The sequence below is a fragment of the Oncorhynchus mykiss genome, chromosome 1 (assembly GCF_013265735.2).
Source record: "Oncorhynchus mykiss isolate Arlee chromosome 1, USDA_OmykA_1.1, whole genome shotgun sequence".
Lineage (NCBI taxonomy): Eukaryota > Metazoa > Chordata > Actinopteri > Salmoniformes > Salmonidae > Oncorhynchus > Oncorhynchus mykiss.
Window position 1 is genome coordinate 28,174,363 of NC_048565.1, and position 26,083 is coordinate 28,200,445.

Here is a 26,083-nt window from a genome sequence, read left to right on the forward strand (position 1 = left end):
TTAGGCTGGTAAAATTACAGACTACTGTGTGCCTTCACGCTCTACATTGACTGATCACTTAAATAATGGAACAGCAGTCACTTTATAATGTTTACATACTGCTCTACTCATTTCATATGCATATACTGTATTCTAATCTACTGCATTTTAGTTAATGCCACTCTGACATTGCTCATCCTAATATTTATATATTTCGTAACTCCATTCTTTTACTTTTAGATACTACTGCACTGTTGGAGCTAGGAACACAAGCATTTTACTACACCCGCAATAACATCTGCATGTGACTAATAAAATGTGATTTCAGTCAGTGAGGATGAGGGTGACTTGGACACCTTCCTCTTCACTCAACAGTCAAACTATTCGCTACACAGAGACTGTAAGCTGATTACCCAACCTTGCCTGATGCTGCCTGCGAGAGAGAACCTGCCAAGACATGCAGGCAGGTTTCTGTTTTATAGAATAATAAAATATACACAGAGTGTACAAAACATTATGAACACCTGCTCTTTCCATGAGACACTGGCCACCACAAAGGACAACTTTGGGAAGCATTGGAGTCAAAATGGGCCAGGATCCCTGTGGAACGCAGGCAGCTTCATTAAATAGTACCCGCAAAAGACCAGTCTCAACATCCAAAGTGAAGAGGCGACTCCAGGATGCTGGCCTTCTAGCCAGAGTTGCAAAGAAAAAGCCATATCTCAGACTGGCCAATAAAAAGAAAAGATTAAGATGGGGAAAAGAACACAGACACTGGACAGAGGAACTCTGCCTAGAAGGCCAGCATCCGGACAACGCTGGGCCAATTGTGCACCGTCTCACGGGTCTCCCAGTCACTGCCTGCTGTGAAACAGCCTGGGATCAAACCCAGGTCTCTAGTGACACCTCAAGCATTGCGATGCTGTGCCACTCGGGAGGCCGGTCGGAATTTTTAAACATGTATTTTTCCATATATAGACACACCCAATGTGTTAAAATCAAATCAAATATATGCATTGAGCTTGTCTGATGCTTTAAGCTTATGGTTTGATGAAATAAGAAAAATGCCTCAAGGAGGGCACCAGAGAAATAGATAACCAGAAGAATAAAATCTTAACCTGACCCAACTTTTCTCATCTCGCTCCTGCTGGCTTTCACATATTCTGCCATTACTCTCTTGAAGTTGCTGGTAATAGGCTACACGAGGAGTCGGCAACCTTCCTCATGTGGAATGCCAATTTATCTTACCATTTCTATCGAGCTGTGTGCCAGTTATGGTTTTTATATACACATTTTCATATCTCAAAGTCAATGTCATGTGGTTAATCCAAATTCTATCAAAATCTAAATGAAATTGATAAACCTAAAAAGTAACTTCTATTGCCATTGCCAACAATGTAAAAATAGCCTAAATAAATCCAAAAAATAAAAACATTCCAGCCTGCAGGTAGAAAATATCATGATAAAAACAAATATCCGATAAATCACATTGGCGACACAAGTTCGTCTGCAACGAACTTTAAACATTGTATAAACCATTAACTTGGGTCTGGCCCAAAGCTTGATTGAGCTAGCGAACTTGCAACATTGTATGTAATATTCTGGGCCCTCAGAGTACCTGCACCAGTGAGCTCGAGGCAGACGCTGCTGTATGTTTTTTGCTCAAGGAATTAGAAGCAGTGCTTGATTTGGGCAGGAGCTCACCGGAGCTGAGTACCAGCACCTCAAATGTTCTACGGCTTGATCTCCTATTCCTCTTGTAGAATATTAACTCAAAAGTATTGTGGAGATCCTGCACCTAAATATAAAAAACAGTACCAGCACCCAAAATGAATACCGGAACCTATTTCAGTCCAAGTCAAGCACTGATAAGAAGTAAATCAGGTAGACCTATTTTAATGACATTTCCACTGGATCAGAGCATGACATTTTTCCCTTTCACACTTAGTAGTTATCGAAAGGGAGAGATCTGGAAAGATGTCTCAAATACATTGAGGAACTGTTGTAATTCTCAATGGATGTAAAAACAGACCATTTGCTTGGTGAAGAAAACGCACCACCACTAATGACCTGTGGAGTTAAGCCAATCAGAAATACTATGAGGTCCGCAAATGGGCACATTTACATGCCTACATTTGCGCACAGGCCTGGTAGCCTATAGGCCTACTTCTATGCATGCACATGCTTACTCAACATTGGCAGGAGCGCTCCAAACAAAAGGCAATGACTAAATTAACAAAACTCATGTAATGAAATAAACCAAAACTTGATTCTCACAAGTATAGCATTGCTTGCAAAGTGCACAACCTGTGTCCACTCCGACAATGATAACTGGAAAAGTGGAATAATAATACTGCATGAATAAACAGAAATTACCATAACCAAAGTAACAAACACTAGATTAGAAATTATAGTATTTAACAGTAAATGTACTACTGGTGATATATGTAAGGGGGAATTGATATACACTAACAATCCAAACGTAAACAATTCACACAAATGAAGTTATGAATGAATGTGCAAATTGGAAGGGAGAGAGCGCATTCTGGAGAGAGAAGTGCATTGTGCATCTGGGCACATGGTCAATCCGACTTCTGCATTGAACATGCAGCATTTATGGTGATATGGACTCAGAAGTCAGGGCATTCATACTTCTTGCGCTTCACGGAGCAGTGCAGAGCGGTAGTCAAGGAAGTGAGTTTGTTTTCTACAGGATGTAACACCCCCACACAGCCCTCCACATAGTTACAAAATAAGGGAGGTGCATGGCGATGCAGTACGGAGCTCGATTTGTATCTACAGTTAAATTCAGAAGTTAACATACACCAGAGCCAAACATATTTAAACTCAGTTTTTCACAATTCCTGACATTTAGTCAGAGTAACAATTCCCTGTCTTAGGTCAGTTAGGATCACCACTTTATTTTAAGAATGTGAAATGTCAGAATAATAGTAGAGAGAGTGATTTATTTCTTTCATCACATTCCCAGCGAGTCAGAAGTTGACATACACTAACTTAGTATTTGGTAGCATTGCCTTTACATTGTTTAACTTGGGTCAAACGTTGCAGGTAGCCTTCCACAAGCTTCCCACAATAAGGTGGATGAATTTTGGCCCATTCCTCCTGACTGAGCTGGTGTAACTGAGTCAGGTTTGTAGGCCTCCTTGCTCGCTCACGCTTTTTCAGTTCTGCCCACAAATTGTCTATAGGATTGAGGTCAGGGCTTTGTGATGGCCACTCCAATACCTTGACTTTGTTGTCCTTAAGCCATTTTGACACAACTTTGGAAGTATGCTTGGGGTCATTGTCCATTTGGAAGACCCATTTGCGACCAAGCTTTAACTTCCTGATTGATGTCTTGAGATGTTGCTTCAATATATCCACAACATTTTCCTCCCTCATGATGCCATCTATTTTGTGAAGTGCACCAGTCCTTCTTGCAGCAAAACACCCCCAGAACATGATGCTGCCATCCCCGTGCTTCACGGTTGGGATGGCGTTCTCGGCTTGCAAGCCTCCCCCTTTTTCCTCCAAACGTAACTATGGTGATTATGGCCAAACAGTTCTATTTTTGTTTCATCAGACCAGAGGACATTTCTCCAAAAAGTATGTTTTTTGGAAAAACCGTAGTCTGGATTTTATATGGCGGTTTTGGAGCAGTGGCTTCTTCCTGGCTGAGCAGCCTTTCAGGTTATGTGGATATAGATACTTTTGTAACCGTTTCCTCCAGCATCTTCACAAGGTCCTTTGCTGCTGTTCTGCAATTGATTTGCACTTTTATCAAAGTACATTCATCTCAAGGAGACAGAAAGCATCTCCTTCCTGAGCGGTATGGCGGCTCCGTGGTCCCATGGTATTTATACTTGCGTACTATTGTTTGTACAGATGAAAGTTGTACCTTCAGGCGTTTGGTTCATCCTTGGGAGCAATTTCCATACTTGTGGAGGTCTATAATTTTTTTCTGAGGTCTTGGCTGATTTCTTTTGATTTTCCCATGATGTCAAGACGTGTTTATTTTACACGTGTGAATTGGAAATGTGTTCTTTGCATATCCCAACTCCCCCTGAGATACCCTCAGAGTGGGGTCACGGCCAGCCATTATCAAAGCTAGAACAATTAGCGTTAACTACCTTGCTTAAGGGCACATCAGATTATTCACCGTGTCGGCTTGGGGATTTGAACTGACGACCTTTCGGTTACTGGCCCAACGGTCTAACAACTAGGTTACCTGCCGCCCTACATAGTAGCAATTTTAAGCTAGCAGAATGATGCTGAGACTCAGATTTTTCACATTAAAATGTATGCAAAAAAAAACAACTGTTTGCAAAGTTAAACAAACTAGACAACTCCCAAGGACTACTGTTAACAATTTCCACTGAAAACCATTTTGTTACCAAACTTTGCATCTGCACTCTTCAAGTAAATGTGTTTTCGTAACAACAAATATTGGAGAATTGATAAGTAGTCCTTGTACATAGTGTTGTATGGTTTGTTTAACTTTGCAATCGTTATTTGTTTCACATACATTTTAAAGTGAAAAATCAGTCTCAGCATCATTCTGTTACTGTGGAATTGTCCATTGGCATCAGAGAACGTGGCACACTTAAAGCTGTCTGGACTCTGAATGTCAATACCTAGTTAATCTGTGTTTAAACTTACACTTGTTCTGTTGTACTTCATGAACACATCTAGCCTTCGTATGTGCAGCATAAACATGGGTGGACAAAGCATTGAATGTGATGGTCTGTATTTGTATATACAGAACAGAAATATAAATGCAACAATTTAAAAGATTTTGCTGAGTTACAGTTCATGTAAAGAAATCAATCAATTAGGCCCTAATCTAATGAATTTCACATGACTGGGCAGGGGCACAGCCGTGGGTGGGCCTGGGAGGGCATAGGCCTACCCACTTGGCAGCCAGGACCAGCCAATGAGAATGAGCTTTAAGGGCTTTATTACACATAAATTCTCCAGCAACAGCTCTGGTGGACATTCCTCACGCTCCCTCAAAACATCTGTGGCATTGTGTTGTTTGTGCACATTTTAGAGTAGCCTTTTATTGTCCTCAGCACAAGGTCCACCTATGTAATGATCATACCGTTTAATCAGCTTCTTGATATGCCACACCAGTCAGGTGGATGTATTATCTTGGCAAAGGACAGAATGCTCACTAACAAGGATGTAAACAAATGTGTGCACAAAATTTGAGAAAAATAACCACTTTGTGCATATGGAACATTTCTTGGATCTTTATTTCAGCGCATGAAACATGGGACCAGCACTTTACATGTTGTGTTTATATTTTTGTTCAGTGTATATTTGCTTGTGGTTTGCGCCTGCATCATAACTGTGCCCGGACAGAGTGAGTCACCTAGTGCAGTTGCTCTATAATAGCATGCTCTTGCCACACAGAGTAATGATACACTGGAGAAATACACAGATGAAACAGACTGCTGAATCACACAGAAAATATACACTGCAGAGAAACAGAAAACATCTCTACACACCTAATGGTACTCATCCAGTAGATACCTTGCAGTTCAGCCATATGACATAGCCTGTCATTGAACCTCTCTGCACGATCATGTCATTATCATACTGTTCAAACTTCTCAAAATAACATTTGGATTACATTGTTGATTTCCGACTCCTATTCTTTTTTTTACTGGGTTTTACTACCGGAATGAAGACAGTATTTCGAACTACACTCACAGCATAGATCATGTAAATTCATTATTGATCATTCATTTCTTTACTCCCCACAATTAGATACTGCTCATATAACATACTGCATTATCTAAACAATTAAACCCAGTAAGAGAAACACTGTAAACAACTACACCTACACACAGAACAGTAATTAGGGTATCTGAGTGCAGGTTAGCTGCACAGGCTTTTATACAGCTGTCATACTTCATAGACATCACCGCATCGCCACCACATAACGATAATTCCTGCAGCTTCTTGTTTGTACAAGCTCAGGGAGCTTGACAGCTACACTGTGGTCTCTTGTTTTTTCTGTGAGTTCTGAATAATACTATTGTCTGCCTTATTGTCGCACAGTGTTCTGAAAGACTGGGCTGGGCTACCCTGCACTCTGTCGATTCTGTGGGTTCCATGACATTCTGAGCAGAGTATTCAATGTTCCCCCCAATGTCTCAGAACTAAAGGGTTTGTGCCAATGAAATAATAATAAAGAGATTAGTGTTAAAGTAATGAATGACAGTGAACCAACACCCCCCCCCCCCAAACTCATTACACTCAACAAGAGCCAAACACATCAACAAACACTAATTGTGTCCTTAATTAAAGTGGTTGATATGACTGTGTGCACACAAGCAATTATCCTGTGGGCAAGCTTGAGTGCATTTGTGTGTGTGTGTGTGTTTACTATACTTGTGGGGACCAGAAGTCCTCACAAGGATAGTAAAACACGGTAAATTCTGACAATTAGAGATATTTTGCTGGTCCCCACAAGGAAAAAGGCTATTTTAGGCTGATGGGTTAGTGTACGGGTTTGAATTAGGGAAAATAGGATGTTGAATAGGAATCAATTGTTTGTTCTCCACAAGGATAGTAAAACAAAAGTGTGTATGTGTATGACCAAGAGAGAGCGATGACATTTAGTTGGCTGCATGTCCGACTTCAGGAACACAGCCAGGGCTATACGCTGACCTTTTTTTACAAGGTCATGGCACCTAAATTGAAAAATGTTGGCACACAAAGAAATTTAGGAGCACAATGATAAATATTTGAGATAATAAAGCTAGAATCCTTCATATTTAGGCGCATATGATTAAAATTGTCACACTGTAGAGCCCTGACAGTCACCCACAGGAAGTCATTAACAGCAGAGGTCCTGGTGGTGAGGAGAAGAATGTTAGGCCAAATGCACCCTACTAAGGTTGACAGATGGGCTGTGTATTTTATGTATGTGGATGGTCATTTGAAGGACCCTAAAGTGGTCTGGCTGGTTCCTCATTACCAACTCATACAGCAAACAGAAACCAGGTGCATGACATCATTCTTCCTCCTACACAACCTCAGATTCATCTAAGCTCTGTTAGACGGTTTCCACTTGACCCTATTAAACACGGTACATGTATACTATACCAAAATATAAGTATTGCTGAAGACATAGTTGGATTGATTTGTCCACATACAAATCTCCAACAAAACAGAAAGTCTATATACACGATCATGCAATGTTTTGTTGCATGATCAACAGTTCTCTGTTCCTAGTTGGCATCACAGATTGAAGGGAAGAAGCATAGCTGGTCTTTATTCTATCCCGGGCACAAGCATAGCTATTTTCCTGATAGATGTACAAGACAAACAACATTTCCCGAGTGTGCTCACATACTCACTTAAAAGACCTACTCCAGAAAACAAGAAAAAAAAGTGGCAATAGTAGTGTTTGCAAAACAAACAGAAACGTCACAAAAATGTCATAACATATGCACAAACTCTTGTTTGGGAAGCATGCAGACACCTTTAGAGGGAAGCAGGGTCAGACAGGGAAGGGATCCTGCAATCTCTGGACAGGGCAATGGGTGTGAGACTACCACAACAAACAAGCACATGTATGACTAGGGTGAATTACAACAGGCCATAGAGATATATGTTATGTGCATTTCAATATCTGTGCAAGACCAACACTGACGAGCACATGCACATGGTGTAGCCAGACAAGACAGAAACACAGACACATTCCTCATATCCCAACATAACACCACTCTCATTCCTCCCGGGACCCCTGTCGCTGCAAAACCACTACATGCTATCATGTTCACACACACAAAAAAAAAAAAAACTCAGGGCGTTTTTTTTTACTGCCCTACCAGCCTGGTCAGCCTCTTGTGTGTGAGTGTACAGACCACTGAGAGAAAAAGACTCCTCGTCTACTTCCTTCTGCATATCCTTTTCATCATAATTGTTTTTGTTGATCGAATCATCACCTAAATTAGGCCCCCTGATGGTGGTCGAGCCCTTGCACAAAGGGCAGATTGTGTGGCCCTGGCTGGGTACTTCCCACAAGACAGAGTTTGCAGAGAACACTAAATTGAAGGAGACCATTTATCAAGTGAATATTAGTTCTGGAAACTTCTATGTTTACAAGCAGAACCTTTACTATAAAACGGCTTCACTCCAAACTCGGAATGTGGTTGCCCATTTTATCCAGATGCTTTTTCTAGCTATTGAAAATGTCGAAATTTGCGGCCAGTGTAAGGCGGGTTTCATCGTTGACAGAGACAGGTTACATTCCCTTGCATGGATGTTAAAACAAGTCAGAAGGATTAGATTGTAGGAGATTAGCTATATAAGAGGGCTATCAGCAAGCAGCAGCAACGAATTAAAGGCAAAGAGAAAATTCGCGAAACAAAATGTTACACTGTAGCGTCAGAAGCGATGCACTTGTAGACTGACAGCGGATACATTTGAAATTTTAGCGTATTGGTGTATCCATAAACATATTAAACACATAATTGTGCACTGACATGTGTATGTCAACCTGTTTCATAAAAAAACCTTTCCCGCGGCTTGAGTAATTAATACCCGTGTTTACCAGGCATTTATCTCGCATTCATTTCAAATATCAAACAAAGCCCAGTTAACAGACAAGGCTCTCTTTGTCATCATTACGCTGAGCAACTATAAAACGCTCTCCGTATACCCTTGCACGAATCATGGGTCTATCACAGCTGCGTCACCCATGACAATCTGCTGGAAGATTCCACCAACACAAAATAGACAATTTCCTATAAAATAACATCTGACTGTAAATAGCCTGGCCTCTAGTTTATATACAGACCGTTGTGTGCTTAAATTGTCTCAAAATGGTGCTTCACATGACTTCTTGTAGCCAGGCTATGTAGAAGGCTATGCAAAAAAATCGTGTGAAAATAGAATTAAAGATACACACTTCTTAAATGCACACCGAAATGCCATACTTGGGACACAGGATTGAACTAAAAGATAAACACAAAGTCAACATACATGTCTGCCGCCAGGGTAGGTAGCCTTGTCAGTCACTCCAAATCGTGGAATCCGAATTTCAAATGAAAATGTCAAATCAATAAAAAGGAAACTAATTCCGCGAGTTCCTTCATCAGAAATAGGCAAATTATATAAATAAATTAAAAGAGACTTCTTCACGCGATGCTGTGACGCTCCCTTGTCATTTGCCCTCCAATTTCTCGATTGTCACTTTCTCCCTCTCCTGCAAGCAAAGCTGAAGACTTGCTCTTGTCCTTATCTCCGAAGGGGTGTGGACAAACCAATGAGGATGAAAAAGTCGTCCATAAGCAGACCTGGGTCCGTGACTTCTCAGGGGCTTTTTGGAAAAATGGCGAAAACAGGCAACAATATCATACAAGGCGCCACAGTTTTGCGCCTTGTAGCCTACCAACTCCTGTTAAGTGCTCGAGAGTTTATCCGTGGGTGTAACCACAAACACAGACCGATACACTCACTCAACTAAGAGGTTCTGGGTATGGCAGCAATGTGCTGGTGAAAGAAAGGAGGGAAGGACACGTGGGATTTTCAGCAGTATGCGCCTCTTGTGTCTTGTGAGCTGGAAAATAAACGTCTCCCATTTACCCCCTGCGCTTACCCAAATGGGCTTTGGCATGCAAACTGCACTTGGAAGTAGAGGTCTTCATGGGTCCACCCAATACCCGAGAACCGACCCGAGACTTAAGCTGGTCCAGGACAGGTCCAGAATTCAATTTTCCCTCAGGTCCAGGTCGGGTCCTGTTTGTTGTTATTTGATTGTTATCTGGTCTTGGGTCTATGTAACCACTGATAGACCCGAATGGACCCGACCGCGGCTCTGAATAGCCTATAGCATATTTATTTTATGCTAATAAGCTGAATTTATTGACTTAGCCAACATATAAAGACTTATTCATTAACCAGAAGCATAACTTGGCTGATAAACATTTTTTGTCACTCGGGTCCAATCAGGTCTGGTCGTACTTTAGGGTACGGGTCGGTTCGAGGTATGGTGGTCGTCGGGTCCATTTGGGTTTGGGTCTGATTGGCCTCGGGTCCGGGACCCAAGAAGACCTCTACTTGGAAATACACACAGTATATAAAGTTGTTGACAGGGAATGTGTAGTCTTTGCTCAAACTAAGGACCCAGAAACTGATGCCATATCCTAAACTGGTCACATCTCCACAACAGGACCCACAAGGTAAGGTCGGTAGATGTATTCTATTGCCCACATTTTCTTGACAGTTTATTTCTCACCATAATTTGCTCATATGCATGAATAATTATAGACTGATGAAGCTGCACAGTCCTCCGAGTTGATGTTACTAGGGAGAGAGAGTAAGCCTTTGTGATATCTGGAGGAGAACTCCACTAGGGTGATCCTTCCTATGGCATATGATAACTTTAATCTCCACCAAAAGCAGTTGCTAACAGCTACCATGATGACATTTGACATTTTAGTCATTTAGCAGACACTCTTATCCAGAGCGAATTACAGTAGTGAGTGCATACATTTTGTACATACATTCCACATTCTTATTTTGTGCAATCTGAGGACGATATTGCCCCAAGAGTCAGCTGCTTCAGTGAAGAGAACATCATGTTACTCTGATGCTGACAGTACTTCTCTTCAAACACTACGTCCTCTGAAAATGAAAAGTGTTGTGAAGGCTGTGTGATGGAACATTTTATTTTTGTGCTTTTCTAATAACCAATTTATGTGTTCATGTAAGTGACTGACTGAATGAATCCTCACTATCAGTATCTACAATTTGGCAATACACCCAGACCCTTTTTTTGAGAACCTAAAATATATCAGTTTCAAGGTCTCAGCGTAGAGAAGAAGCCTCGTGAGGTATTGGTCTGTCACATGCATGACCCAATATTGGTCGGTCAAATGAATGAAACAAACCTTAATGATTAATTAATTATGCATGATCAATGAGCTAAATCAGGCAAATATAAATTGTCGTCATTTTAAGAGATCTAACGGGACTGCCCCGTTGGAGCTCCTGATCGACATGTGTACTTGGTGCATTGAGTTGGTTGGAACCTCTCCAGCATGCTGATAGTAAAGAATGATTCATTTAAGATTGACTTTGAGTGTCCCTGTGCAAAATTTGCACAACAGCAGCCTGCTTTTCCTATCTTCTATTTTCCTTGATGCTTGCACTTATTTTCAAATCAAATATAGACTTCAAATAAAACTAGCTCCATGTGCCTTTTGATATACTTCACTGTACACCGAATAGCCTGGTTTCCAATACAGCCGTGTGCACATTAGATAGATATGTAGTTCAGTCAGGCCGGTCTGAATGAATCGTAACTTTTCATTCATCTAGTAAACTAATATAATTCACATTACTTCCTATCTCACTTATCAGCATACTGTAGCAGGTATTGATATGGTAGCATTTACAATGTTACCTCATAAGCATAGCAGGAGTCTATGGTAGTGTCTACAATGTTCCCTCGTCAGAATAGCAGTTATTTATAGAGTAGTGTTGTAATGTTAACTCATCAGTATAGCGTCACATCTCTCCTCCTCCTTTACTATTAGCAAGCGTGAAAAATGTCATTCACCTATTAACCTCAGGATATTAGTATGACAAACTAAGGCAATTCCACCACAATTGCTGATTAACCTATGGGCTCACTCATGCTTTCCTTGGCCATGCATCTATGGGAGTATTAATACAGTAACAGTCAATTTTTTAAAACTATTTTCTACATTGAAGAATAATAGTGAAGACATCAAAACCATGGAATAACACATATGGAATCATGTAGTAACTAAAAAAGTGTTTAAAAAATCTAAATATATTTGAGATTCTTCAAAGTAGCCAACCTTTGCCTTGATGACAGCTTTGCACAAACTTGGCATTCTCTCAACCAGCTTCATGCACCTTGAATGCATTTCAATTAGCAGGTGTGCCTTGTTAAAAGTTCATTTGTGGAATTTCTTTCCTTCTTAATATGTTTGAGCCAATCAGTTGTGTTGTGACAAGGTAGGAGTGGTATACAGAAGATAGCCCTATTTGGTAAAAGACCAAGTTCATATTATGGCAGCTCAATATTATGACAACTCAAATAAGCAAAGAGAAATGACAGACCATCATGACTTTAAGACATGGTCAGTCAATATTGAACATTTCAAGAATTTTGAAAGTTTCTTCAAGTGCAGTCACTAAAATCATCAAGCGCTATGATGACACTGGCACTCATGAAGATCGCCACAGGAAAGGAAGACCCAGTTACCTCTGCTGCAGAGGATAAGTTCATTAGAGTTACCAGCCTCAGAAATTGCAGCCCAAAAAAATGCTTCTCAGAGTTCAAGTAACAGACACATCCCAACATCAACTGTTCAGAGGAGACTGCGTGAATCAGGCCTTTATTGTCGAATTGCTGCAAAGAAACCACGACTAAAGGACACCAATAAGAAGAAGTGCTTGGGCCAAGAAACATGCCTGTCCTTTGGTCTGATGAGTCCAAATGTGCGATTTTTGGCTCCAACCGCCGTGTCTTTGTAAGACGCAGAGTAGGTGAACGGATGATCTCCGCATGTGTGCTTCCCACAATGAAGCATGGAGAAGGAGGTGTGATGGTGTGGGGGTGCTTTGCTGTTGACACTGTCAGTAATTTATTTAGAATTCAAGGCACACTTAATTAACCAGCATGGCTACCACAGCATTCTGCAGCGATACTCCATCCCATCTGGTTTGCGTCTAGTGGGACTATCATTTGTTTCTCAAAAGGACAATGACCCAACAAACCTCCAGTCTGTGTAAGGGTTATTTGGCCAAGGAGAGTGATGGAGTGCTGCAGCAGATGACCTGGCCTCTACAATCACCCGACCTCAACCCATTTGAGATGGTTTGGGATGAGTTGGACCGTAGAGTGAAGGAAAAGTAGCCAACAAGTGCTCAGCATATGTGAGAACTCCTTCAAGACTGTTGGAAAAGCATTCCAAGTGAAGCTGGTTGAGTGTGCAAAGCTGTCATCAAGGCAAAGGGTGGCTACTTTAAAGAATCTCAAGTATAAAATATATTTGTTTAACACTTTTTTTGTTACTACATGATTCCATATATGTTATTTCATAGGTTTGATGTCTTCAGTATTATTCTACAATGTAGAAAATAGTCAAAATAAAGAAAAATCCTTGAATGAGTATGTGTGTCCAAACCTTTGACTGAAACTGTATGTCAACTCAAACCTTGTGTCTCCCACTTTCTGTTTTGCAGCAACAGTCTTCCAACGACCTTCCACCTCCCCACCACCACTAACTGAAGGCCCGTCATCGGATCTCCATTCTCCCAGTGAGGGGGTTCGATGCCAGCTGCCCAGCATCTGAGGAGCATTCCTCTGAGACGAGGCCTACGCCTACCCCAAACTATTCAATAAAATTACATATTGTATTCTATCTCTGTTGTCATTCAATTTAGCCTGCAATCAGTTTATTCAACTGATTGCAGAACACTAGTTGAACCAAGAATCTAACAGCACACTCAGTGAAAGCATAGGAAAAGTTTGAGTGTGAAATAATTCGGTCCAGGGAAGAGATTTCTCAGAGCCGGCATCTCCTCCTACTCTTCTCTCTCTCTCACACGCGCGCACGCACACGCACAGGAACACACACACACACACACACACACACACAGAGTTGTCAGAGTAAGTGTATATGACAGTGACAAAAGCCCCCGACCCCTCAAAGACTGCGCTCTCCCAGTAGAGATGAATGACTCCTCTCACAGGCCCTGGGCAGTTGTTAACCTGGCAACCCTGGGTGATGTCATGCATTTGGAAAGTGAGTCTGCATGGTCCTCTCCGTGTGTGATATAGGCCAAGACTGGAAAGAAAGATCAATAGAGGTCTGCCATTCACCACAATGCCCTGCCACCCCTCGACACTCCCTGCACCCTCTTGAAACCCACCAGCCCATTTATAGTTATCTGAATTCTTCTGTCGCCTTCAATCACCACCACGACCCCTCCAACCCACATCACCCCCCATTTAATCCACCTCAGTGCAATCCCAGCAAACCTATTTTATGTCCAAGGGATTGGACAGCAGGACATAATGCAGTGCTGTGCTGACAATTATTCAGGCAATGTAATGAGATCATGGAGTATTCTGCTGCCTGAGCTAATCTGGTTTTAATAGCCAACCCCCTGTGTGGTTTATTTTGGGTTAAAATGTTACAAATTATTTCAAGTTAGATATAGTATGATATGAAGTTTTTTGAGTCCAAGCCAAGGAAAGTATGTTCAGTCTTAATATGAAGATTCATTTAATATAAGGATTTGTGAATTTGACATATGCTTTGGTGTGTTTTAGTTTATCCTTATCCTCAATACCGACTAAACTAATGGTGTTTTCTAATGCAATAAATAGACCTCTGAACCTTTCACCTACCTGTCAGGGCAAGGAGATTGAGGTTGTAACCTCATATAAATATCTTGGAATTTTAATTGATGACGGCCTCTCTTTTAAATTGCATATTCAACAACTTACAAAAAAAAAATATTTTTAGGAATAAGGCCTATTTTTCTTTTGACGCCTGAAGGAGGCTAGTATCAGCTACATTTATGCCTTTACTAGACTATGGGGATATTTTATATATTAATGCTTGCCCTAAGTGTTTGAGATCAATTGACACTCTTTACCATGGCACTTTGAGATGTATTTTAAACTGCAAAACCCTTACGCACCACTGCACTTTGTATACCAGGGTTGGCTGGCCTTCTCTAGTCACTCGTAGGCTCAGTCACTGGTATACTTTTATTTACAAAGCCATTTTGGGTTTACTACCTTTTTATTTGGGCATTTTTATTGTTCAGAAATCTCTCTTCGTTCGCTGGACTTTATCCTGCTAACTGTTCCAAATGTCCGAACTGAATTTGGTAAAAGGGCTTTAATGTACTCTGCGCCATCGTCTTGGAACACCTTACAAAATTATTTTAAACTGGAAGAACTTGTCTCGATTGGTGTTTTTAAATCACTGATGAAGGATTTTGAGGCTGATTCCCTGACCTGCCAATGTTTTTAATTAGCTGTTTTTGATTTTGTTATACTCTTGTGAATTCAATGGTTTTTACTAGATTACTTGTAGTTTTTCATGTTGTCTGTCTGTAATTTTTGTAATGACTTGGTGCTGCCTATCTTGGCCAGGAAGCTCTTGGAAAATAGATTTTAAATCTCAATGAGCCCTTCCTGGTTAAATAAAGATTAAATAAAAAAGCTCCAAATGACATTTTCAAATAGACATGATAAAGGTACATTGTTTTTATATTGAACATGGTGAGTAACTGAATGAATGGGTTTCTGAATGAATGATTCAAGTAAAAGGACAGGAGTATGGATGGGGAACATGAAGGAAAATGTTAATTCATAAATATCTAATATCTTTATCTCTCTCTTCCTCCCTCTTTTTGAGTGAAACCACGATGATGTGTTCATTGTGTCCTCCACAAGGGAGCAACCAAAGGACTCACTATAAAAAAAACACTGTAAAACTAGACTCTGTGACTGTCTGGGCATCATGTTGACAGGTCTTCCAAGCTCCCTTACTGCTGTCTGAACCCCTGAATGTGCAGCCCTGTCTCTGGGTCCTGTCTCTGGGTCCTGTCTCTGGATCCTGGGGGAGGTGCAGCCCACCCCGGGTTCCATGGCTAGAAGGACTCTTTGATCACCATTTTCTGCTCATCTCTGGCTCCCACCCACAGCCCCTTCTCTCTCTCTCTGGGGTGTCAGTTTAAGTGATCTGCCATGCCTCCCATGCCGCTGAGTGAAAGACGTGCCCTAGTTTCTATTCCACAGGGCCACATGCCTTTTTCTAATCTGGCTGGGCGTGTCAGAGAAAAGCCATGAATCTGAATGTATTTATAAACATGCAAGGCACTCTCTCTCCTACTATCCCACTTGTGTATTTTCTGTCTCTTTCTCTCTCTCCCTCTCATTTTCCCTCCTCCTTTCTCCTTGTTTCCTTTCCTGCCTGGAGAAACAGAGAGAGGAGAAGGAATTAGTATGGCTGGGAGAGAAGTCTGTAGATATGTTACATAAAAACTCAGCGGAGAACAAGCAGAAAGATAAATCCATGAAGTGTTCTGAGAAAGAGAGCTCATAGTTATTATGTAAGCCATCCATTTGTATACAGAGACCTTTGAAATGAAGGCCATTTGGAATAACAGAATGTCCACGCAAACGCCCACCGAAACATGGTGATACACATGAGAAAACAGGCATACTTCGCTACATGCACTACATGCCACCTGTTTGCTCCAACTGTTCATAATAAAACACACACACACACACACACAGTCCCTCTTTCTATATACCCTCTATATCCCACTGATTTGTTGGCTCAGTTGGGAGCTGTGTGTTAGGGACCCTCCCCGAGGCATGGGGCTCCCTATTTGGGCCAAGCAGTCCTAGGGCCCTTATTCCAGGACTGGAGGAGAATGTTCATGTAGTCTCAGAGAATACTCGCTCATGAGAGGACAGGAGAGGACAGGTGTCTGAAGGAATTCAAATGCACACTCTACCCCCACGTTGTCGTACTCTCCGTAGGAACCAACATTTGACCTTCTGGAAAATCTTGGAGACTCATCTGCTTCTGTTTGGCTCTGGCTGTGCGTGATTCTCTAGTGCTCACGTTACATAAGTGTACCGTAATCATATCAAGGAGAATAGACTTGCGGAGCATTAACCATCCTGAGAGTCTGCTCTGCCAATGGCAATGTCCTGACCCTAGGAGTCTAAACTGGACTGGGTGTGCAGATAGAGGAGGAGGAGAAAGACAGGAGGAAAAGGAGGACAACAACATTAAAAAGAGGAGGGGGAATAGGCTTCATCACTCTCTCACTCTCTCCTCTGTGAATAATTCAGGATGTCTAATGAATAAAGGAGCCTCACCCAACTGAAACCGGCCAGAACACCATGCAGGGCTCTACAGACCCTGTGATAAATGGCTGCTGTGGTTACAGATTATGGGTGTTTCATATATTTTATGCTGACGTAGGATCTCTCAATTATTAATCACCACACTAATATGATTAACGGACAAGTGAACTCAGTTTGTACACATAGTACAAGTCAAAAGTTTGGACACACCTACTCATTCATCAAAACTATGAAATAACACATATGGAATCATGTAGTAACCAAAAAAGTGATAAACAATCTAAATATATTTTATATTTGAGATTCTTCAAAGTAGCCACGTCCTGACTATAGAGAGCCCTTGGTTCTCTATGGTGTAGTTTGTCAGGGCGTGACTAGGGGGTGTTCTAGCTAAATATTTCTATGTTGGTGTTTATTATGGTTCCCAATTAGAAGCAGCTGGTAATCGTTGCCTCTAATTGGGGATCATATTTAGGTAGCCATTTTTCCCACCTGTGTTTGTGGGATATTGTTTGTGCATCACTACTTTCACGGTTCGTTATTGGTTTTGTTTAAAGTTTCACCGTAATAAAGATGTGGAACTTCAATCACGCTGTGCCTTGGTCCGCTCATTACGACGATCGTGACATCTGCACACTTCTGGCATTCTCAGTCAGCTTCGTGAGGTAGTCACCTGGAACACATTTCAATTAACAGGACTGTCTTGTTAAAAGTTAATTTGTGGAATTTCCTTCTTAATGCGTTTGAGCCAATCAGTTGTGTTGTGACAAGGTAGGGGGGTATACAGAAGATAGCCCTATTTGGTAAAAGACCAAGTCCATATTATGGCAACAGCTCAAATAAACAAAGATAAACGACAGTCCGTCATTACTTTAAGACATGAAGGTCAGTAAATATGGAATATTTCAAGTACTTTCAAAGTTTATTCAAGTGCAGTTGCAAAAACCATCAAGTGCTATGATGAAACTGGCTCTCATGAGGACTGCCACAGGAAAGGAAGATCCAGAGTTACCTCTGCTGCAGAGGATAAGTTCATTAGAGTTACTGTCACAGGTTCTGTTTTATTTGAGTGTGTCCTTAGGTTACCGCTGGAAGGCACCCTTTGTTTTCTAGTTTTCAGGTTACCCTGATTTATTTCTTATTGGTTTCACCTGTGTTTAATTACCTTCTCTGTTCACCAGGTGGCCTGGTTATTTAGGTTTCTCAGTTGGCCTGTATCGTTGCTTTGGTCTCATGTTTTGTTAGTGTGCTCTTGTGCTGTTTCCTCCTGGATTTACCCCTACCTCTGCTGTGTTTCTCTGCGCCTGGGTTCGAGTTCGTACAAGCAATATTGTCACAGTTACCAGCCTCAGAAATTGCAGCCCAAATAAATGCTTCTCAGAGTTTAAGGAACATACACATCTCAACATCAACTGTTCAGAGGAGATTGCTTGAATCAGGCCTTCATGGTTGAATTGCTGCAAAGAAACCACAAAAGGACACCAATAAGTAGAGACTTGCTTGGGCCAAGAAACACGAGCAATGGACACTAGACCGGTGGAAATCTGTCCTTTGGTCTGATGAGTCCAAATTTGAGATTTTTGGATCTAACTGCCGTGTCTTTGAGACGCAGAGTAGGTGAGCGGATGATCACCGCATGTGTGCTTCCCACCGTGAAGCATGAAGAGGAGGTGGGATAGTGGGTGGTGCTTTGCTGGTGACACTGTGATTTATTTAGATTTCAAGGCACACTTAACCAGCATGACTACCACAGTATTCTGCAGTGATACGCCATCCCATCTGATTTGCGCCTAGCGGGACTATCATTTGTTTTTCAACAGGACAATGACCCAACACACCTCCAGTCTGTGTAAGGGCTATTTGACCAAGAAGGAGAGTGATGGAGTGCTGCATCAGATAACCTGGCCTCCACAATCACCCAACCTCAACCCAATTGAGATGGTTTGGGATGAGTTGGACCTTAGAGTGAAGGAAAAGCAGCCAACAAGTGCTCAGCATATGTGAGAACTCCTTCAAGACTGTTGGAAAACCATTCCAGGTGAAGCTGGTTGAGAAAATTCCAAGAGTGTGCAAAGCTGTCATCAAGGCAAAGGGTGGCTACTTTGAAGAACATATTTTGATTTGTTTAACACTTTTTTGGTTACTACATGTTATTTCATAGTTTTGATATCTTCACTGTCATTCTACAATGTAGAAAATAGTAAAACTAAAGAAAAACCCTTGAATGAGGAGGTGTGTCCAAACTTATAAATGGTACTATACATGAATAGACAACGTAATTGAAAGAAATAAAACTGATAATCAGCAGATCCAATAAACTGGTCTTTCATGGTAATCATTTAGGAGTATAAGCCAATGGGTTGACCATCTCCTAAAGCAACACAGAAACACACATATAGAGAGAATTAGCTGTCCCTGAGCAGTACAGCCTAAATACATGTTTATCCACTTATAAGAACAGAAAATCAAAGACTCTCTATGACACTTTGTAAAACGGGGGTAGAATGCAGGAATTCCGAAACATTTAAAGAAACACAGAGGCAGTATTTACATGTTTGTTTACTGTGTAAAGTTTGGTTCTCTCTTCAGGGGGGCCATATTTTACCACAGAAAGACCTCACTAAAAGCCTGGAGCTGCAGATCACTTCCTGTCAGCAGGCATCTAAAACATGTGCATTGTCAATGAATTTGGTAAACACATTGGCAAAAGGAAAGTAGTATGATTGGTAGATAGGAAGGAATGGTTCCTCCCCAAACCCAGCACATCAACACTCCCTTTTCCTTTATTTTCCCTCTTGATCCTCCTGAGGCCAACTGATTGACATGTATACAGTACCTTGGGCTGACTCATAATGGAGGACGACCACTTTGTTACAAATGACTGTAGGTCATTTGTAACAATCTGTCGCTTTACATTGACATACAGCAGGGGGCTTTCTCCCCGATTTTGACAGTTGCTCTAGGGCAGCTGGCTGACATTGGCTAGTGGCAGCCTGGAGGATCTCCACAAGATGACCCTAGTCACCCTTTACACTTCCAACTCATGCTTCGGGTACAGAATCCCCCTGCCCCACTACCCTGGCAAATCTATTTCCCATACCCAAATTCCTCCGCTCTCCTGACCTGAACCCATTAGAGTAGGGTGGGACCACGTTGGTTCAGGACCGATCTCCTGATTACCACTATCCCCAAGCCATGCATCTCTGCGGTAGGAGGTGGAATAGATGGCATCTCATCTACGTTGGCCTTGATGAAGGGGTAGGCGCATGTATTCACTCTCTGAGCATATGGTCACCTCAATCCACCTCTTATGTAATTGTGGGTAAAATGCTAATGATGTATTCCTGTGTGGACCTGTCATTCTGAGGGAGTTTTTGTCAGTGTTCCACCACTGAGGGGCCTGGTCAGTGGTGCTGGGCCTGGGTACTGTTCAGTCTGACCTCTTCAATGGTGCTGGGCCTGAGAAGAGATGCATGGAGCTGCTCCAGAGCCCTGAGGTAATTAAAACGCCAGCTAAGGGCCTCTCCCGGAAGCTCCAATTTAAAGATCCCATTCAAGCAACTGAAGAGTGCTGAGTGTCAGTTACACTGAGGGGAGAGAAAGAAAGAGAGAAAGAAGAGAGAGGTAGACAGAGGAAAGATGGGGTCAAAGATGCCTAAACCAATGGAGGCTTCTGAGGGGAGGAAGGCTCATAATAAAGGCTGGAATGGAGTAAATGGAATGGCATCAACCCATGTGTTTTGATGTATTTGATACCATTCCACTAATTCCACTCCAGCCGTTACCATGTGCCCGTCCTCCCCAATTAAGGTGCCACCAACCTCCTGTGGCCTAAACATGCTCCAGGTTTCCATTCCAGCAAACACAACCAGCGATGAGATCATTGCTCAGAGTTTATTTTACCTCAGCTGACCATCTAATCAAAACACAAACCATTCAAGTGGAGACAAAGAAACCTTCATGCATTTGTAGAAAAGCATCCAATTTAATTCCACCTTCCTCCCTTTAGAGACTCACCCTGTGTCTGTCTGGCTAGTTCATCTGCACAGAGGCTGTGATATATTTTTTTATTTCTGCAGCACATGGCCCTGTGAAAGGGTCAGAAATAACTGCTGATAATGTAGTTGTGGCCAGTAAACAACTGTAAATAAGGAAGACTGCACAAAGAGGCTATTGGTGTTTTTGCTCGTTTCCTGGAGCTGTCGTTTCCTGCTCATTCTGACCCATCTAGAGCACTTATTCAGACTCATATGACAATGTTTATAATGTTGGCGGACTGCGCCAGTAAGGAAGGAAACTGTCCAAGCAAGTTATAGATACAGTGTGTTTCTTTTGTCACAAAGGCACATAGAGTAATTCCTGACTGAACAGAGTTACCACTTCCACATTTCTCAAATATACCAGGCATGGTTGGGATACTCTTCGGGGATACAATTAATGCAAATGTAGCCGTATGTTATTTGCACTGAGTGTACAAAACATTAGGAACATTTTCCTAATATTGAGTTGTTCCCCCTTTTTCCCTCAGAACTGCCTCAATTCCTCAGGGCATGGACTCTACAAGGTGTCAACCTTTCCACAGGGATGCTGGCCCATATTGGATCCAATGCTTCACATAGTTGTGTCAAGTTGGCTGGATGTCCTTTGGGTGGTAAAACCATTCTTCATACTATAGACATGGGAAGCTGTTGAGTGTGAAAAATCCAACAATGTTGCAGTTCTTGACACACTCAAACCTGTGCGCCTGGCACCTACTACCATACCCCGTTCAAAGGCACTTCAATCTTTTGTCTTGCCCATTCACCCTCTGAATGGCACATGTACACAATCCATGTCTCAATTGTCTCAAGGCTTAAAAATCCTTCTTTAACCTGTCTCCTCCCCTTCATCTACACTGATTGAAGTGGATTTAACAGGTGACATGAATAAGGGTTAACAGCTTTCACCTGGATTCACCTAGTCAGTCTATACTGGCGGAAAGAGCAGGTGTACCTAATGTTTTGTACACTCAGTATATAAGGTTTATCTTCTGTCAACCATCTGTCCGTGTCTAATTTGTTGCTGTTAATGTGTTCTTTAATGTGAGTCATGTGTATTTGTTCTACTGTAGGTACAAACAGAACGGCCCTCTCCTCTCTCGCCTCTTAAACATATAAATAATGTGTGTGATCTTTCCTCTGCTGAGAGGGCTGGAGTGGCACCCACACACAGCTCGCTGATGATGAGGCCTGATAATTACCTCCATACTCTGACGCAGGACCAGGATGGGGGAAAGAGTACAAGTAGGAAAAGAGACAGACAGCTAACATAATCTACAGCTGGAGCACAGACATAGAAAAAAAAATACTGCATACTCCTTTGAATGTGATTTAGGCGACTGTATAATTAAGAATTGGGTGAAGCGATGTACATGATTAAACATGATGTATGTAAACATGCTGTTATTACATTGGTATGTTGGAGAAAACAACAGTCGGAAAGGGAACGGGGGATACCTAGTCAGTTGCACAACAGAATGTATTCAACCTGAAATGTGTTTTGCGCATTTAACCCAAATCCTTTGAATCAGAGAGGTGCGGGGGGCGGCCTTAAACAACGTCCACATTATCGGTAGTAATCATGTACTCAACAGCTTCTTGATTGTTCCAGAAAAGGAATGTATCTGTTAATAATTTTCACCAAAACTCAAAGAGAGACAGGTCAACGCAGTTAACAGAAACTCTATCCTTGTTAAACACTGCCCTCCTATGGATGGAGAGTGGCACTGTGACACTATTCAGAGAACGCCGTGATGGTGATTTTCTGGTTTCACTGGATTTACAGGTCACCAGGGGTCTCTCTTTGGTCACAGATAGAATGGACGCTATGAAATGTAATTTTTCCAACTTTTGCTGACCCTTTATCATTGATCTAATGTATATGATTATGTCATGCCAATGAGCTTCACTTGCTCTGTGTTACAGTAAAATGTTGATAGTCAATAGTCAACACAAAACATCAATAGTCACTACAGAGTTCCCTGCAGCCTGTAAAATGGACCCATAGAAATAATGGAAGGTTGGTTTAGGCTGTTCTCTGACCCTATTCCCCCTGCTCAGTACCAGAGTAGAACAACGACACTGGGCTGCGACTTCACTGCATGTTGACACAAACTGTGGGAAAAAAATAATACAAACAATCATACTGAGGGCAAGAGAGACACACAGGCTACTAAACTGGATTCCCATAGGTTGATGACTAACCTATATTCACAACAGCGCCAATCACCAGTCATTCACTACTCGTCCACTGTAGATGTATGCACCACAAATGATCTCTGACATTACACACTATTAGCAAGGTTAGCGGAGTTCATCTTGTGCAACCCTGATATATAAGCAAACAAGGTACTGAAATAATTTTGATAATTTATAAAAAATATGTTAGTTACTTATATTAACATTCTTAGTCAGTTGTTTTGCTTCTTTAACAAAGCATTGACACATAAGTCAGTTGGCATCCTGGGCAGAGGCAGATGTTATGGTGTGCAATGATTGGTTCATATAATAAACTAGCCTACAACCCTGTTACTGAGAAAAATACTGTACATCCCTTAAATCAACTGTGAGCCTGGACAAGAGCATATCCACTGTAAATGAATAAAGAGATTTTAAAAGGGTTCCTTGTCTGCCTGAGTCTGCCTGAGTAAACTTTTTTTTTTAAAGGCCTCCCAAACAATAAATGTTACCCGGGCATAGAATTGTATCAATGTTATAATCAGTGGTTAAATTGAGCTGGAGCTATATGGAGCCAGGCTCTTGCACCTTGGGTTAATGATAGAGACAGGCAAACCCACCCCTTACAGGTCCAATGAGGAAAGTAGGATAAAAAGTGGGATAAAAGTACTATAAACCAGGGTCAGAGTTTCATCTCTAAGTGTACTGTAGTACTAATCTAGTAGTCTCAGAAACATTGGTAACATTGTGGGAGGAAAACCGTCTGTCTAGAGAGACTACCGAGTTAGGATTAGGGTTTCATGCTGTAAATGCAATGTAATCCGAATCTAGGGTTAGGGTTTCAGCTGTAACTTCAATGTATTAAAAAAAAATATTATTCATTATTAACCCATCCACCGCCACCCCTCTTCGGAGGAGAGGGGTGTTTTGTTGTTGTTTTTTTACAGCTTTTCTGCGACATATACAGTATACATTTTACACAGACATTTTACATACATATTCTGCCTACACATTTTACATACATGCTACTTTTATAAAAAAGCAATTACAAAAAAATGATTCATTACCAAACATAAGCTCTTTAATTCCACTCCTCAGCCCATCCCACCTATCACCATAGACCACCCTCGTTTGGTTACCATGTGCCATATATTTTTCAATTGTGCTGTGATGTTTTACATACATTTCTAATCATATATAGTATCCACAGATAGTGAGCTAAAGATGAAAACCTTTCCTACGAGTATTATTATATAATGCTTGATTACCAACAACGACAAGACAGCCTACAGGGAGGAGATGAGGGCACTCGGTGTGTGATGTCAGGCAAACAACCTCTCACTCAATGTCAACAAAACAAAGGAGATGATTGTGGACTTCAGGAAACAGCAGAGGGAGCACCCCCTATCCACATCGAAGGCACAGCAGTGGAGAAGGTGGAAAGTTTTAAGTTCCTCGGCATACACATCACAGACAAACTGAAATGGTCCACTCACACAGACAGCGTGGTGAAGAAGGCGCAACAGAGCCTCTTCAACCTCAGGAGGCTGAAGAAATTTGGCTTGTCACCCAAAACCCTGATAAACTTTTAAAGATGCACTATCGAGAGCATCCTGTCAGGCTGTATCGCCGCCTGGTATGGCAACTGCGCCGCCCTCAACCGCAAGGCACCTACACCACCCGGTGTCACAGGAAGGCCAAAAAGATCATCAAGGACATCAACCACCCGAGCCACTGCCTGTACAGGTCAGTACAGGTGCATATTCTCATTCACCCCATTAGATTAGGTTGTTGTTGGGGAATTGCTAGATTACTTGTTAGATATTACTGCAGTCGGAACTAGAAGCACAAGCATTTCACTTCACTCGCATTAACATCTGCTAACCATGTGTATGTGACAAATACAATTTGATTTGATATTATTTATTGACTGACTAATGATTTCCAAGTCGCCTGACATTTCTATTTATAAGGTTAATTTTAAGAGAAAGTTATGATTTTTTAACCATTCCTGAACCTGTGAGAATGTCAGAATGGTGCCGGAGGAGATCGCTGCGGTTTTACGGACTCCTAACCAATTGTGCTATTGTGTGTGTTTTTTTGCTTTATTTGTAACTTATTTTGTACATAATGTTTCTGCCACCGTCTCTTATGACTGAAAAGAGCTTCCAGATATCAGGACAGCGATTACTCACCTCGTCCTGGACAAAGATTTTTTATTAAACGAGTCGGGTGCAAAGGATTTACTTCAGACACCCGACAAGGCCCGCATCCCTGTGATTCGCATGACAAAGAGACAGAGATATCGGGGACGTAGGTCGGGGTGCCTTGTAAGGAGCCCACGGCGAGTAAGTAATCTGCCTCTACCATGAGTCCTATTAGCTAACATACAGTCATTGGATAACAAAATAGACAAGCTATGATCACGAATATCCAACCAACGGGACATTAAAAACTGTAGTATTTTATGTTTCACCTAGTCGTGCCTGAACGACGACATGAATAGCATACAGATGGCGGAGTTTACGCTGCATCTGCAAGATAGAACAGCTGCCTCCGGTAAGACAAATCAAATCAAATCAGGGGGTGGTGGTTTGTGTATGTTTGTAAACAACAGCTGGTGCACAAAATCTAATATCAAGGAAGTCTCGAGGTTTTGCTCACCTGAGGTAGAGTATCTTATGATGAGCTGTAGACCACACTATTTACCAAGAGAGTTTTCATCTATATTTTTCATAGCTGTCTAATTACCACCACAAACCAATGCTAGCACTAAAACTGGCACAATGAGCTGTATAAGGCCATAAACAAACAATACAATTCTCATCCAGAGGCGGCACTCCTAGTGGCCGAGGACTTTAATGCAGGGAAACTTAAATCCGTTTTACCTCATTTCTACCAGCATGTTAAATGTACAACCAGAGGGAAAAAAACTCTAGACCACCTTTACTCCGCACACAGAGACACATACAAAGCTCTCCCACGCCCTACA

The 26,083-nt window shown here is 41.7% G+C and overlaps 1 protein-coding gene across 2 annotated transcripts in view; it reads right to left on the reverse strand.

The window, feature by feature from the left end:
• Window positions 1-26,083, reverse strand: part of ripor1 (RHO family interacting cell polarization regulator 1) — a 114,444-nt gene that overhangs the window by 67,977 nt on the left and 20,384 nt on the right. The window contains exon 1 of one of the 2 annotated variants that reach the window (XM_021597638.2): window positions 8,980-9,435. The exons of the other annotated variant lie outside the window; for it this stretch is intronic. The gene's annotated coding sequence lies outside the window, so the exon portion shown is untranslated. Of the gene's footprint in view, window positions 1-8,979; window positions 9,436-26,083 lie in introns of those variants that run through there. 2 annotated transcript variants of the gene reach the window in all.